Source organism: Myotis brandtii, unplaced genomic scaffold (genome assembly GCF_000412655.1).
Source record: "Myotis brandtii unplaced genomic scaffold, ASM41265v1 scaffold1164, whole genome shotgun sequence".
NCBI lineage: Eukaryota > Metazoa > Chordata > Mammalia > Chiroptera > Vespertilionidae > Myotis > Myotis brandtii.
This window is the reverse complement of record NW_005354027.1, coordinates 215,940-229,799: the sequence shown is the minus strand read 5'-3', so window position 1 is coordinate 229,799 and position 13,860 is coordinate 215,940. Positions and strand designations below refer to the sequence as shown.

The 13,860-nt window shown below is 43.8% G+C and overlaps 1 pseudogene; it reads right to left on the bottom strand.

Moving 5' to 3' along the window:
- The window catches only part of LOC102261826, a 60,247-nt pseudogene extending 50,339 nt beyond the window's left edge, over window positions 1-9,908 (bottom strand).
- Between the last annotated feature and the right edge of the window lie 3,952 nt (window positions 9,909-13,860).

The window sequence follows — 13,860 nt, the reverse complement described above, 5'->3', positions numbered from 1 at the left end:
AGTGGGCATGCAGCTATCTGTCTATCATAGATCTAAAAATAGAGCGATCTCACTGCTGGAACACCATGACTCTGTCTAGCCTGGAAAGGAAACGAAGGCTAAGACATTCAGGAAAAGAAATACTTTCATAACTGGCTAAAAGATGGTTAGGAGTGAACCGGGCAGTCAAGATAATGCTGGGCATTCTTAGCAGGGCTCTTTTCTGGGCAGTTGGAATATGTTCACTAATAATCTGTCACAGCCCCGTAGAACCTTGTACTCTAGTTCCTTGTCCTATTCTTCTATTTAAGACTTTACTATTCAAAGAGGCTAGGAATCTCACAATGAAATTTAGACTATGGCCAAACAAAAAAATTAAAAAAACACCACACACGACATTTAAAATATATGAAATTACCCCATTAAAAAGGGTGAGGGTAAAAGGTGCTGACCTAAGTAATTTTAGAAATGAGTCCAATCTGTGAGACTAAATGCAAAAAGGAAATGCACATAAGCATTATACTCTAGTTTGTAAAGTTGTTTCCCATGGGATTACAGGTAAACCATTATCCACGTATATTGTAATTGAACAATTAAATTAAACAATAGCAAATAGTGGGAGCCAAGTTTTTCGCTGTTGGAGTGGAAGGTTATAGAAATCAAAGGCTAGAATGATCCATGTCATACTAGATTAGAGGATTAGAGTTGGAAACATCAGGATGAATTAAGTCAGTACAGATACAGATATATATACTTAGATGAAGGTGTGAATATATTCAATATACACATATATTTTCTTACTCTGTCTTCTGAGAGGGCCTAGAAACAGTAATACTCCAGTAGTATGAGCCCACACAGAGCTCAAGTTTTGTTTTTTGTGGTAGGCAGATTAATGGTCCCCCAAAGACATCCACATCCTAATCCCAAGAAGCGTTGTATATACTAGTTAATCAAGGTTGTGGGTAGAAATAAGTTTGCTAATCAGATGATCTTCAGATAAGGAAGTCAACCTGCATGTTTCAGGTGGGCCCAAAGTAATGACAGAGTCCTTCTGAGTAGATGAGGGAGGCAGAAGGAGGAGTCAGTGTCAGAGTGATGCATTGGGAGCTTTGAAGATGGAAGGGACCACCACAAAAAGTCATATAATAAGACAATTCCTCAGTTTATGAAATTAGGAAGGAAGTGTTTTCAGAAAAGAGGGCACCCTATGAAAACTATCATCATCATCATTGTCACCCCAGTTCGCACTTGTTATGTGGCTGACTTTATCCTGAACATTTTATGCATTTCATTGGTTCCTCAAACAGTGCTGTGAGCTAAGTATTAATAACGGACTAAGGTGGCAGCCTTGTCTATTGAACAAGACCTCCCAGAACCTGCCCCCACTTCCAGCCACCAACATACATAAGCTGCAGCTATTGCTCCAAGTGACCTACACTCTCTGGCACTTACCCAGGACTCTCGCGGGCTTTCTTCAGAGGGAAAAGAATGCATGAAAGAGACTTTATTCATAAGGAAAATCTATTCAGGACAGGACATTGTTTGGTGTAAATGGAATGTTCTTGAAACTGTTGTCATTCTTAGAAATTATATATGCATTCTGCAAGAATAGAGATAAAACAGACTTGACCTCCAACTTCCCCAGAAATGAAAAATAAAAACCAAATTTTTTTAAAAAAAGCACAAAGCAACAACCACAATAGCATAATACTCTGCCCTGTAGAAATGTTCTGCATTTGTGATTATTCATCTACTTAATGCATTTCTTTTTACACCTGGAACAATCGGTGGTTTAGAAGTTGAACTGGCTAGGTCCGCTGCATTTGGAGGTAAGGGGTTGCTTGATATGGGGAGACCACAGAGATGGGAGAGCTTACTGCATACCCCTCAACTGAGCACACAGTCCAGTGTAGAAGCCTGTCATTGTACTTCTTAAATGGCTGTCTCATGAACAGAAAACAGGTTTGTTTTTTTGTTTGTTTTTTGCCTCTATGAGATTATACCGGTGGTTTCCACACCTACCCCAATACTGTGAATGATTTGTCTTGGGGTTGACCAGGTTTTCAGAATTTTTTTAAATCTCCAGTTCACATTAATATGTAAAGTTTGGGAATGACTGACTTAAATGTTTACTCAGCAAACCTGAGGTGTACATTTCATACCACGAGATGCTGGGCATTAAACAAAGGAAGTAAATTAAAAACAAAAACAAAGAAACAAGCCAGGACCTTGAAGTTGACGCATAACTCCAGAATATAAAGAGCTTCAATTCAAATGGTGAGCCCAGGTGGTAGAACCAGGTCTCAGGGAAGGTGCACACTTTGTTCTGGCAGAGACTGTCCTACTTCCCCAGAGGGGGCCCCTGTGCCCGCATCCTCTCCAGCACTAGGTGTGGCTACCCTTTCCAATCTTTGCCTATTTGCTGGGCATCTCAGTTGTCTCGGTGTAGCTCTCTGATTACTGAAAAATTACATCTTCTCTTCAGATTCATTAGGCCTTTCAGTTTATGTCTGTGAAATTTTTCACTTCATAGCTTTTGCCTATTTTTCTATTGTTCTCCCTGTCATCAACCTATTATTTCTATGTTATATTATTATACATTTTCAATTGGTAATAACTCAGGAGGATCAAATTTCAACAACTAAGGAGGATCTTCTGTAAAATTTCACCTCCACTCCTGACCCTCAACCACCTCATTTCTTATTTATCATTCTTGAGATGTTTTGTGCATGTGAGCGCAAATAATTCATATAAGCATTCACACAAATGATGGATTGTTTAAGCATGCTTCTTACCTTGCTCTAGTTGTTTAACAGTATATCCTGGAAATTGTGACATATCAAGACATAAAGCATTTCCTCATGCCTTTTTGAGATTGTGGTGAACTCCTTTATGGCGCACTCCTTTGATAAAATATTTAACCAATTTATTATTAAGAGACATCTAGTTTGTTTCCAATCATTTTTCTCTGTTCTAGAAGTAGAACTGCTGAATCAAAGGGCCCATGAATTTTTAATTTTGAAATTTATCTTAGAGTCTTTCATAGAGGCTCTACCAGGGAAAACTCCCATCGGGGATATGTGAGAACAGCTGTGTTCATGTACCACTGACAGGCAGGGTGGGATCACCCTGAGTGGAAACACTGCTCAGTGAAACATGGGCATCTGTGAGGAAGGGCAGGTCCTTGCCTAACACAGCACCCACGTGCACTTCTTTCCTCCGAACTGCTGTGCTGTTTTTCCACCATGTTGCTGGCCTTTTGTTTGTGGAGGAGCGTTTATTATACTAGAGAAATGAGCTGTCTCTGGGATATTGGTGGCATATCCCAATTTCCCTCAACTCATTATTTGACTTTTGATTTCACTTCGTGCTGTACACAATGCCCAAACTTTTTATATATGTAGCTAATTTTATTAATCACAATTTTTCTTCTTCTGGGCTCTGTTTCTTCTGTCTGAAAACTATATATATATATATATATAAATATATACATTTATATATATATTTATATATATGTAATATACTAGCTTAGTCTGAAAACTATATATATCTACATATGTAATATATTAGCTATCAACAGTGTCTATTCTCCTTTGTGCTCTTTCATTTCGCCTTCACTTCAGTGATGGCTTAATATTGGCTTTGCTGCTTCCTTGCTATATGCCACAGCTCACTTTTCATCTCCCCATGGTCTGCTGTCTTTCCTAACTTCTTGCATTTGTGCTTTGTGCTCTTGCTCCATAAAGATGAAGGCTTCATTAAGGTTTTTGTTTTGTTTGCTTGCTTTAAAAATAAATATGTAATGTATAAATACAGCGTGGGGCACAACTAGGTTTTAAGTTGTTCATATGGAAAATAATACAATTATTATTCAATGAGAATACAATATTAAAGTATGTGATTCATGTACTCACTACTATAAACCTACTTTTGCCCCACCCTGTATACATACTATTATAGATACAAAACAGCATCTATAAAAAGGACTACAAGAACAAATAATGATTATAGAAGTTGGAAAAAGCAAGCAGAAAATTTACAGAAAAGGGTTTCTATGGGACAAAAAGTTGTAGCCCATTATATATAACTAATAGCCAGTTGCACGAAGATTCGCACAATAGGCCTTCCTTCCCCTGGCTGCCGGCACCGGCACTGGTTTTCCTCCGGCACCCGGGACCCAGGCCTTTGGTCCGGCCACAGCAGCAAGGTTTGACTTCTCTGCTCTGGCTTCTCCCAGCCCCTCATTTTTTTTCCCCCCAGCTCCTCCAGCGAGCCCAGGGCAGACTGGAAGCCTGGGTTGCTCCCAGTGACCCAGGCCCCCAGCCACTCCTTGAGAGGAGCCCAGGTCCCCAGCCCCTCCTTGAGCGGAGCCCAGGGCAGACTGGAAGCCTAGGTTGCTCCCAGCGACCCAGGCTCCCAGCCCCTCCTTGAGTGGAGCTTAGAGGGGACTGGAAGCCTAGGTTGCCCCTCCTTGAGTGGAGTCCCCAGTGACCCAGGCCCCCAGCCACTCCTTGAGTAGAGTCCAAGGCCAGCAGGAAGCTTGGCTTCCTCGGTCGCCAGGAGCAACCCAAGCCTCCTGCTTGCTCCAGCTCCGTGGCCACCACCATCTTCAGTCTTCACTCTGCACCTGCTTATGCAAATTAACCGCCATCTTTGTTAGGTTAATTTGCATAGTCGCTCTGATTGGCTCATGGGTGTAGCAGAGTGGTGGAGTGGCGGAGTGATGGTTAATTTGCATGTTTCTTTTATTATTGTAGATTATATATACAGAGCATCCCACAAAAATATAAACACACTTTAACAGCTGATAGCTCAATTTTGAAAATGAAATGTATTTTAATAAACACTGCCTTTATAATTATTCAAAGAGTATGTATACATTTTGGGCAACCATATATATCTAATCTAATAAAAGAGAAACATGCGAATTGACCGCACCTCCACTATGCCCAAAGCCATGCCCACCAGCCAATCAGAGTGACTATATGCAAATTAATCCAACCAAGATGGTGGCCGCAGCCACGGAACCCAACCAGCCTCCACTGGGAGCTTCCGTGTCTGGGTGCCATGATCAGCCTGCAAACAGCCATCAGCCCCTCACCCAGGATGGCCACACCCTCATGGGGTGAGGGTCCCTGCTGGTGGGCTTGGCCAGCCTGCAAATAGCCTTCAGCCCCTCACCCAGGCTGGCCAGGCACCCCAGCAGGACCCCCACTCTGATCCAGGACACGCTTCAGGGCAAACCAGCCGGCCCTCACCCATGCACCAGGCCTCTATCTTATATAATAAAAGGGTAATATGCAAATTGACCCTAACAGCAGAACGACTGGGAATGACTGGTCACTATGACACACACTGACCACCAGGGGGCAGATGCTCAATGCAGGAGCTGCCCCCTGGTGGTCAGTGCGCTCCCACAGGGGGAGCTCTGCTCAGCCACAAGCCAGGCTGACGGCTGCCAGTACTGGGTGGTGGTGGGAGCCTCTCCTGCCTCCTCAGCAACACTAAGGATGTCCGACTGCAGCTTAGGCCTGCTCCCTGCTGGCAAGTGGACATCCCCCGAGGGCTCCCAGGCTGCCAGAGGGATGTCTGACTGCCAGCTTGGGCCCAATCCCCAGGGAGCAGGGAGCAGGCCTAAGCCAGCAGGTGGACATCCCTCAAGGGGTCCCAGACTGCGAGAGGGCACAGGCTGGGCTGAGGGACCCCCCTAGTGCACCGGGCCTCTAGTGTGTGTGTGTGTATATATATATATATATACCATCTATTGGAAAGATATTTAAATATGGAAAGAAGTAGAACTACCTCTCATGCTAATTGTAGTTTTTATTTATTTGTTTTTAATTTTTTAAATTTTTTAATTACATTTGACATACAATATTATATCAGTTTCAGGTGTACACCACAGTGATTAGGCTATATAAAACTTACTAAGTGATCAACTTGATATATCTCATACCCATCTGACACCATACATAGTTATTTAGAGTATTATTGACTAAATTGCCTATGCTGTACATTTTTATTATAACCAAATATTTTGTGTGAGTTTGTTTAATTGGCTTTGCACAAGAGATCATGGCAGGCAGCTGGGTCCCAATATGAAGTCTCTCTTCTCTACTCCAGCTGCAGAGAGCTGCCTACAAGTCTGGATTCCTTCACTTAGGCCACCTCCACTTCCTCTTGGGCTCTAGTCGAGTCCAGATGAGCTCCTACAATTAGCCATACACTCTGTGCTGGCTGCAACACCAAAGGAATTTGAGTTTAAACTTCAAGGTGTGCCTGTCAGCTTTAAGAATTTGACTTTTCTTGCTGATTTTGAGACCTGCCCCTAAGCTTTCTCCTCGATGTGCCCTGCATTATACCCACTGCTCTCAGTGGTCCTTCTAACCACCTAAAATCAAGGAGTGGTTAGGGTCTCCTCATTTTAGTGAAGCTGGAGTGTGTGTTTTCACTTGTCATTCTCCTTGATGCTTTTCAGAAATTTTCCATGAATAAAACAAGTAAATGCAGAATAAATACTTCTATACTAAATATAAGAGCCCCTAATTCCTTAGTGTTTTGGTTTTACAAATGTCTTTGTTTTCCTGTCACCATATGGTAATTGTATTTCTGGCATTTTATTTTTAAGCCTTAATCATTAAGTTTAATGTTGTCAAATTCCTCAAGTTTTCATCTCAGTTTGTGGTGTTTTCTTTAAAAGCTTTCTTTCACATGTTATTCACAAAAATAGTCTGCTTAGATACCCATTACCCATTTCCTTCAGAACTCTACACATTGATCCTGTCACTGACTTCTGAACATGGTCTAGGAAGACAGGAATTAAATGTTATTGTATATTTGACATAACAGTTTAAATGACTCCTGTACATCTATATATATAAAAGCCTAAGTGACTGAAACCACCAAATGGACAACCGAACAGGCTGCATGGGGCGACCATGCCGACAGGGGGTTAGTGAGGGCCAACCAAACGACTGAGCAGCAGACTGTGTGGGCAATCAGGCCAGAAGGGGGAGCAGTGAGGAGCGACCAAACAACTGAACAACAGGCTGCATGGGGCAACCAGGCTGGCGGGGGGGGGGCAGTTGGGGGGGACCAGGCGGGCAGGGGGGGGAGTTAGGGGCAATCAGGCAGGCAGGGAGGTGAGCAGTTAGAAGCCAGTGGTCCCAGATTACGAGAGGGATGTTGGACTGCCGGTCAGACATCCCCCAAGGGGTCCCAGATTGGAAAGGGTGCAGGCTGGGTTGAGGGGACCCCCCCCCACAAATTTCATGCACCAGGCCTCTAGTATAGTTATATTCTATTGGTCCTGTTTCTCTGGACAACTTAAATTAAGACAGACATTATTGGAAGGAGGCATATACAATTAACAAATATAAGAATTTAAGTCTCATTTCTCTGCAAAAATGAATGTGGCACTTAGAGACGTGTGTGTTTGTGTGTATGTGTGTGTGTACTTTAGAGTGACTTCACACTGACTGTTGTTCTAACCAGACCTTGATGGTGGCTATTTCTCATTCATGTAAAACAGGACAGAGCTTTAAAAAGAATCAGGAAGCATCTGAGCCAGTCCAGGAAGACAGGGAGAAGGATGAGGAGAGAACTGCATGGTCAATGTCAAGGGCACAATAAGATGGCCTTAAGACTCAAAGCTGGCAATGAAGGAGGAAGGACCTAAATTATATAATAAAGAAACAGTCATCCACCCAACTTGCATATTTTCTTTAAACAGAATAATTTCAGAGGTTTATCTTACCAGTGTCTGCAGCGTAAGAGGTCCTCAGGAATCCCGACTGACATGAGGCCAGTCTCTGACACCACGTCCTCCCGAGGTGAGAGTCCTGCCCAGCAGCTCTGTGGGTCAGTCTTGTCTGATGCCATTTGAATCTTAATTGTGTGTTCCTCTCCGTGAAACTGATTCTGAAGCCACCTTTCCTAGGTCTCTGATGTCCACCATCACAGAGCATCTGTGAGCCATCGAGGAAAGTTCACATTAAGATGCAATAGCTAATCAAAAGGTCTCAGACTTTTGTTAGAGCCATAACCACTTGGAGAGGAGAGATAAGAGGATTAGCTTTCTTAGATGCAGGGTTTCTGGATGAAGTCCTCCTCTCAGAAGCATCTCAGAGCAGACTGTGCCCTAGGAGAGATCACCAGCATCCTTGCGGTTGTCTTCCTATGAGACGTTCTGGCTTCATGGGTCACTTCTCAACTAAAAGCTAAGTCATGTTGTCCCAATCTGGGGAGTGATCCTTTAAGTCAGGGGTAACAAATGGCCCACCACACACAGGATCACTCTGAAGACATGCTTGGTTTATCCCTCAGATAATATAACATGCACAGTTGGAAAGTTTTGTCAAGTGTCTCTTAAAAACCTTCCAGAAATTATTTCATTGGCCAACATTCTCCATAATAACAAATTCAGTGGTGACTGTTCCTGTTGAAGTCAGTGCTGTCCACATGTGTCCCATTGATAACCGGAATGGTGAGCCGAGGATTTTTTCCCTGGGGTCGTGTCTCAGGATGCCGAAGAATGAGCTCTGTGAACCAGTTTATGCAAAAGCATGGATAATTTATTACAAGCAAATTTATTACAAACAGATTCAGACTCCCACACAGGGAGGGGCCCCAAATAATGGGTTGCCAGTGAAGCTAGGTGGTCTAGGAGTATATATGTGCTACAAGCCTGCTCTGTATCTAACTGTGTTGCCACCTGATTGATTCTCTCATTGTTCTTGCCCAGCAATGGACTTGAACTTTCTCTGTTCCTATGCATCAGTACACCTTGTTGTTGCAGGCCCTCCCTTGGTTTCCCATGCCTCCCGCTCTGTGTCCAAAAACATTCTATTATTTCAGCATGGTTGGTTTCTGTGATTAGGCTGCTCAAACTGCCGTGTCTGCCCCTGCCTATGTTCCACCTGCCTTTGATTCCCACTGGACCCCTGCCCTGTCTGCCTGCATGTCAAGATAACTTCTCTCACCATGGTCTTGCACTTGGCCATGTCTCTTGTCTTTATACTGGTCATTGATTTCTTTGAGGCAGTGGTGTACTCCTTCTTCCAGATCTCCATGCCACCCTCCTCAGAGTTGGAGGAACATCTGACCTTCACAAATAGCTTCCTGGTGACTTTACCTTCCTCCAGGCTACCATCTGCTGCAGGTGTCCTCCAGCTATACCAAAAACACATGACCCATTCATTCTTGGAGCCCTATGCAAAAGCATGGATAATTTATTACAAGCAAATTTATTACAAACAGATTCAGACTCCCACACAGGGAGGGGCCCCAAATAATGGGTTGCCAGTGAAGCTAGGTGGTCTAGGAGTATATATGTGCTACAAGCCTGCTCTGTATCTAACTGTGTTGCCACCTGATTGATTCTCTCATTGTTCTTGCCCAGCAATGGACTTGAACTTTCTCTGTTCCTATGCGTCAGTACACCTTGTTGTTGAAGGCCCTCCCTTGGTTTCCCACTCCTCCCGCTCTGTGTCCAAAAACATTCTATTATTTCAGCATGGTTGGTTTCTGTGATTAGGCTGCTCAAACTGCCGTGTCTGCCCCTGCCTATGTTCCACCTGCCTTTGATTCCCACTGGACCCCTGCCCTGTCTGCCTGCATGTCAAGCTAACTTCTCTCACCATGGTCTTGCACTTGGCCATGTCTCTTGTCTTTATACAGGTCATTGATTTCTTTGAGGCAGTGGTGTACTCCCTCTTCCAGATCTGCATGCCACCCTCCTCAGAGGTGGAGGAACATCTGACATTCACAAATAGCTTCCTGGTGACTTTACCTTCCTCCAGGCTACCATCTGCTGCAGGTGTCCTCCAGCTATACCAAAAACACATGACCCATTCATTCTTGGAGCCCACATTAGATACCTGGTCCCCTGAGCCCACTGTGAATGCCTGGTACTCCTTGCCTTTGCCCATTTATTCTTTCTACACTCTGCATGCAGTACTTTGACATGTTGAACTAAATACAACATATATTTTTAAAAGATTTTTAAATATATTTTTATTGATTTCAGAGAGGAAGGGAGAGAGAGAGATAGAAACATCAATGATGAGAGAATCATTGATCAGCTGCCTCCTGCGTGCCCCCCACTGGGGATCCAGTGCGCAACCCGGGCATGTGCCCTTGACTGGAATTGAACCTAGGGCCCTTCAGTCCACAGACTGACGCTGAATCCACTTAGCCAAACCAGCTAGGGCTTTAAATATATTAGGGAGAGAGAGAGATAGAAACATCAATGATGAGAGAATCATTGATCAGCTGCCTCCTGTATGCCCCCCACTGGGGATCCAGTGCACAACCCGGGCATGTGCCCTTGACTGGAATTGAACCTAGGGCCCTTCAGTCTACAGACCGACGCTGAATCAGCATTCAACCACTGGGCCACACCGGCTGGGTGCAACATATATTTTTTCATACATGGTTTGGGTATTAAAGACAGAGTAAAATATTTCTTAATGAATAAAAACCACTGTCAAATATCACAGTCCCTACAATCCAGGTGGCCACATTGTCCCTGAGGTCCCACCTGCAGCTCTGTTGCTGGGACCCTCCTTGCTCCCTGTTCTTTCTTGATTGGCTTAACTTCCTTTTACTCCTTCCCTACCAGGGGGAGCAAACCATGAATTAAATTACAATATTGCCCCATGACCTGTGCTGCTGAGGTCAGACTGCCACCTCAGGCCAAGCTCTGGACCTGCCACACAACCCAACATTCTTAAAGTTCTTTCCAGGAGGAAAATAAATTCAGATGTCATTTTTCACCTCAAATTTAATTTTCCATCTTGCCTTTTAATGTGATAAGTTTTTCAGGAAGCTTTGGTTGGGGGCCCAGGGCAGGCTGCTCTAAAACATGCCACTTGTGTGCATTGATTATTTTGAATTAAAGTTACTTTAAAAACAGTGGGTGCAAGAATGACCTTTGTCTCTCAGAATGCAGTAAACGCATTTCCTCTGTGAAAGGCCCCATCCGGGCACCTGGAGATGGAGAGTCATGCTTATCACCAGGTTAGAGAATACAGGGTCCAGAAGCCTGAATAAACAAACTTGTTACAGTTTTTGCTAATTTGCTACCCAAGCCAAATCTTTGCTTAGATTCTTCACAATGAACTCCCAAACCTGAGTTTTTCTTTTGTCTTGTTGAATCCTCACAAATTTCTTGTTTCTCTATGTGAAAAGACAATAAAAGCTGCCTGCTTTCTGGCCACTCTCTGAGCATTAATTTTATGATCTGTGTACAACAACTTAAGTTGGTTTTCTCCCGTGAATCTCCCTTGTGTCAATTTTATTATCACTCTGGCCACAAGAACTCAAGAGGGAGATTTCCCTCTCCTTGACACTTTCTGAAAGCATAATTTTCTATATTCTGTTGCAGAAAGGAGGGAGGAGAGAGGATGGGAGAGGTAAGGGGGGGAGGAGGTTCTTGGCAGCTGGTGCAGTTCCTATGCCCTCATTTCTCAGGCTCACTATCAATGTGACGACCACTTACAGCTTTTCAGGGGAAAAGCAAAGAAAACGACCCTCCAAAATGGTTAGATCAACTGTAAGTCATGTCCGAAAGGTAAAAAATATATATATGCTTTTGAATTTTAGAATCATGCTACTTTTTCTGTCTCTAAAAGTGATTTTTTTTTTATTGCTCTTTCAACAGACGGTGTCAGCTTAATAATTACTTTTGCTGCCATCCATGTTTCTCAGGGAATAACCTATTTCCTTAGGCCAGGAAGTTGACTTTTACTTTATACTTTTGGGTATTGTTCTCTAGGATGTGTTGTTAAAAGAAAGGATGTGGCATTCTGCATACCTGAGAGACAGGACGTGTGATAACCCCTGCTGTGGGCAGCCCTGTTTGGTGGGGCTTCTGAAACTGAAGGATCAGCAGGTAGTTGCCATTTCTAGAAATTACTAAAAAATCGATTTGTGATAGTTTCGTATAATATTTAGGGGGAGCTTGTTTCAGCTTAATTTTGTTTTGTTTTGGCTCCTGGGGTGCCAGAGGCAAGGCATTCCTCCATCTCAGCCTGGTGGCACCGCTCTGCCCCAGGCCACCATGTTCTCCACAGTGCGTAGATAATTCAACATTTCTGGGTTAAAAGCTCAGGGGTCAGAGAAATATTTCCAATTATAAAATAGTGGTTCTACATCGTCTTTGCAGTAAGATGAGCTAAGGTTAGAATCTCAGATCCATCACTTACTGTGAATGACGTTAGATGTTAGGTCAGTTCTCCCTGCCTCAGTTTCTTCTTCTGTTCAATAGGACAGGAGACACCTCACCAGTGAATAATATGAAGCAACTGCAATCACTAATGAGAGTTGAGGTGTATTGAGTGTCACACCTGTGCTGAGAGCTCCAGCACCTCTCAGGTGAAGCATAGCCAGAAAGTCAGGAGCAGTGAGCTAAGGGTGGCAGTGCACAGACATGCCTGCTCAGGACCCCTTTTATCTCTTATTTTTAAACTAGAGGCCCAGCGTGCACGAAATCTTGCGCGGTTAGGATCCCTAGGCCAGGATGGTGAACCTATGACACACATGTCAGAGGTGACACGCGAACTCATTTTTTTGGTTGATTTTTCTTTGTTAAATGGCATTTAAACATATAAAATAAATATCAAAAATATAAGTCTTTGTTTTACTATGGTTGCAAATATCAAAAAATTTCTATATGTGACACGGCACCAGAGTTAAGTTAGGGTTTTTCAAAATGCTGACATGCCGAGCTCAAAAGGTTCACCATCACTGCCCTAGGCCTAGCCTGGCCTCCTTCACATGGCCACTGCCACCCTGCAACGCTACATGAAGCTCCCCGCCCTGGGGTGCTCTGCAATGCTCGCGGCCCCTCGACTGCTCCACAGAGCTTGCTGCCACCCCGCAAAGCTCGCCTCTGGATGCTCCGTGAAACTCCCCCCGCCCGCCACTGCTCCACAAGGCTCCCCCCACCCGATGACTGCTTCATGAAACTTGCTGCCACCCAGGTGACTGCTCCGCTAAGCTCACGGCCACCCCGCGAAGCAGCCAGCCATTGCTCAAAAGTCCCCAGTCCCGCCCTGCCGCCAGCCACACTTCATGGTGAGCAGCTCAGGGGCTGGGGGAGTGGGGAGAGGTGCTCCATGCACTTCATGGTGAATGGTCGCCCGTTTGGTCATGATGGCACCTAGCTCTATATATATTAGGATCCTTACCCAAGGAGTCAGGATATTTTTTCCATGATTTTTAGGAGAGAGTGGTAGGGGGAAGGAGGAGAGAGAGAAAGAGAAACATCAATGTGAGAGAGACACATCGACTGGCTGCCTCCTGCTCACACCTTGACCGGGGCTGGATATTGAACCTGCAACCAAGGTATGTGCCCTGGACCTGGAGTCAAACCAGCAACTGGCTTTTACTCCTCAGTGTAATTCTCTGGAGATTGACTCAAAATGTCATATGTATCATTATTCATTCTTTTTTTTTGTGGCTGAGTTGTATTTTATGATATGGATGCACCAGTTTATTTCACTATCATCTATTAGGAATATTTGGGTTATTTTTAGTTTTCGGCTTTTACAAGTAAAGCTGCTGTGATTGATTGTGTACAGATTTTTATGCTGACATAAGTTTGTATGTCTCTGGAATAAATGCCTAGGAGTGCGATTGATGGGTTATACAGTAAGTTTATTTTAGTTTCTTCTTAAACTGCCAAATATTTCTCAGAGAGTCTGTACTGCTTTACATCACCGCCAGCAATATATAAATGATCCATTTTTAAGACACATGCAACAGCATTTATTTATTTCCAGCTGTTTTTTTGTAACTTTTATTTGTTCTAATAGGTGTGTAGTGATGTCTCATAATGATCTTAATTTGCCTCTTTCTATTCGCCAGTGAAGTTGAACG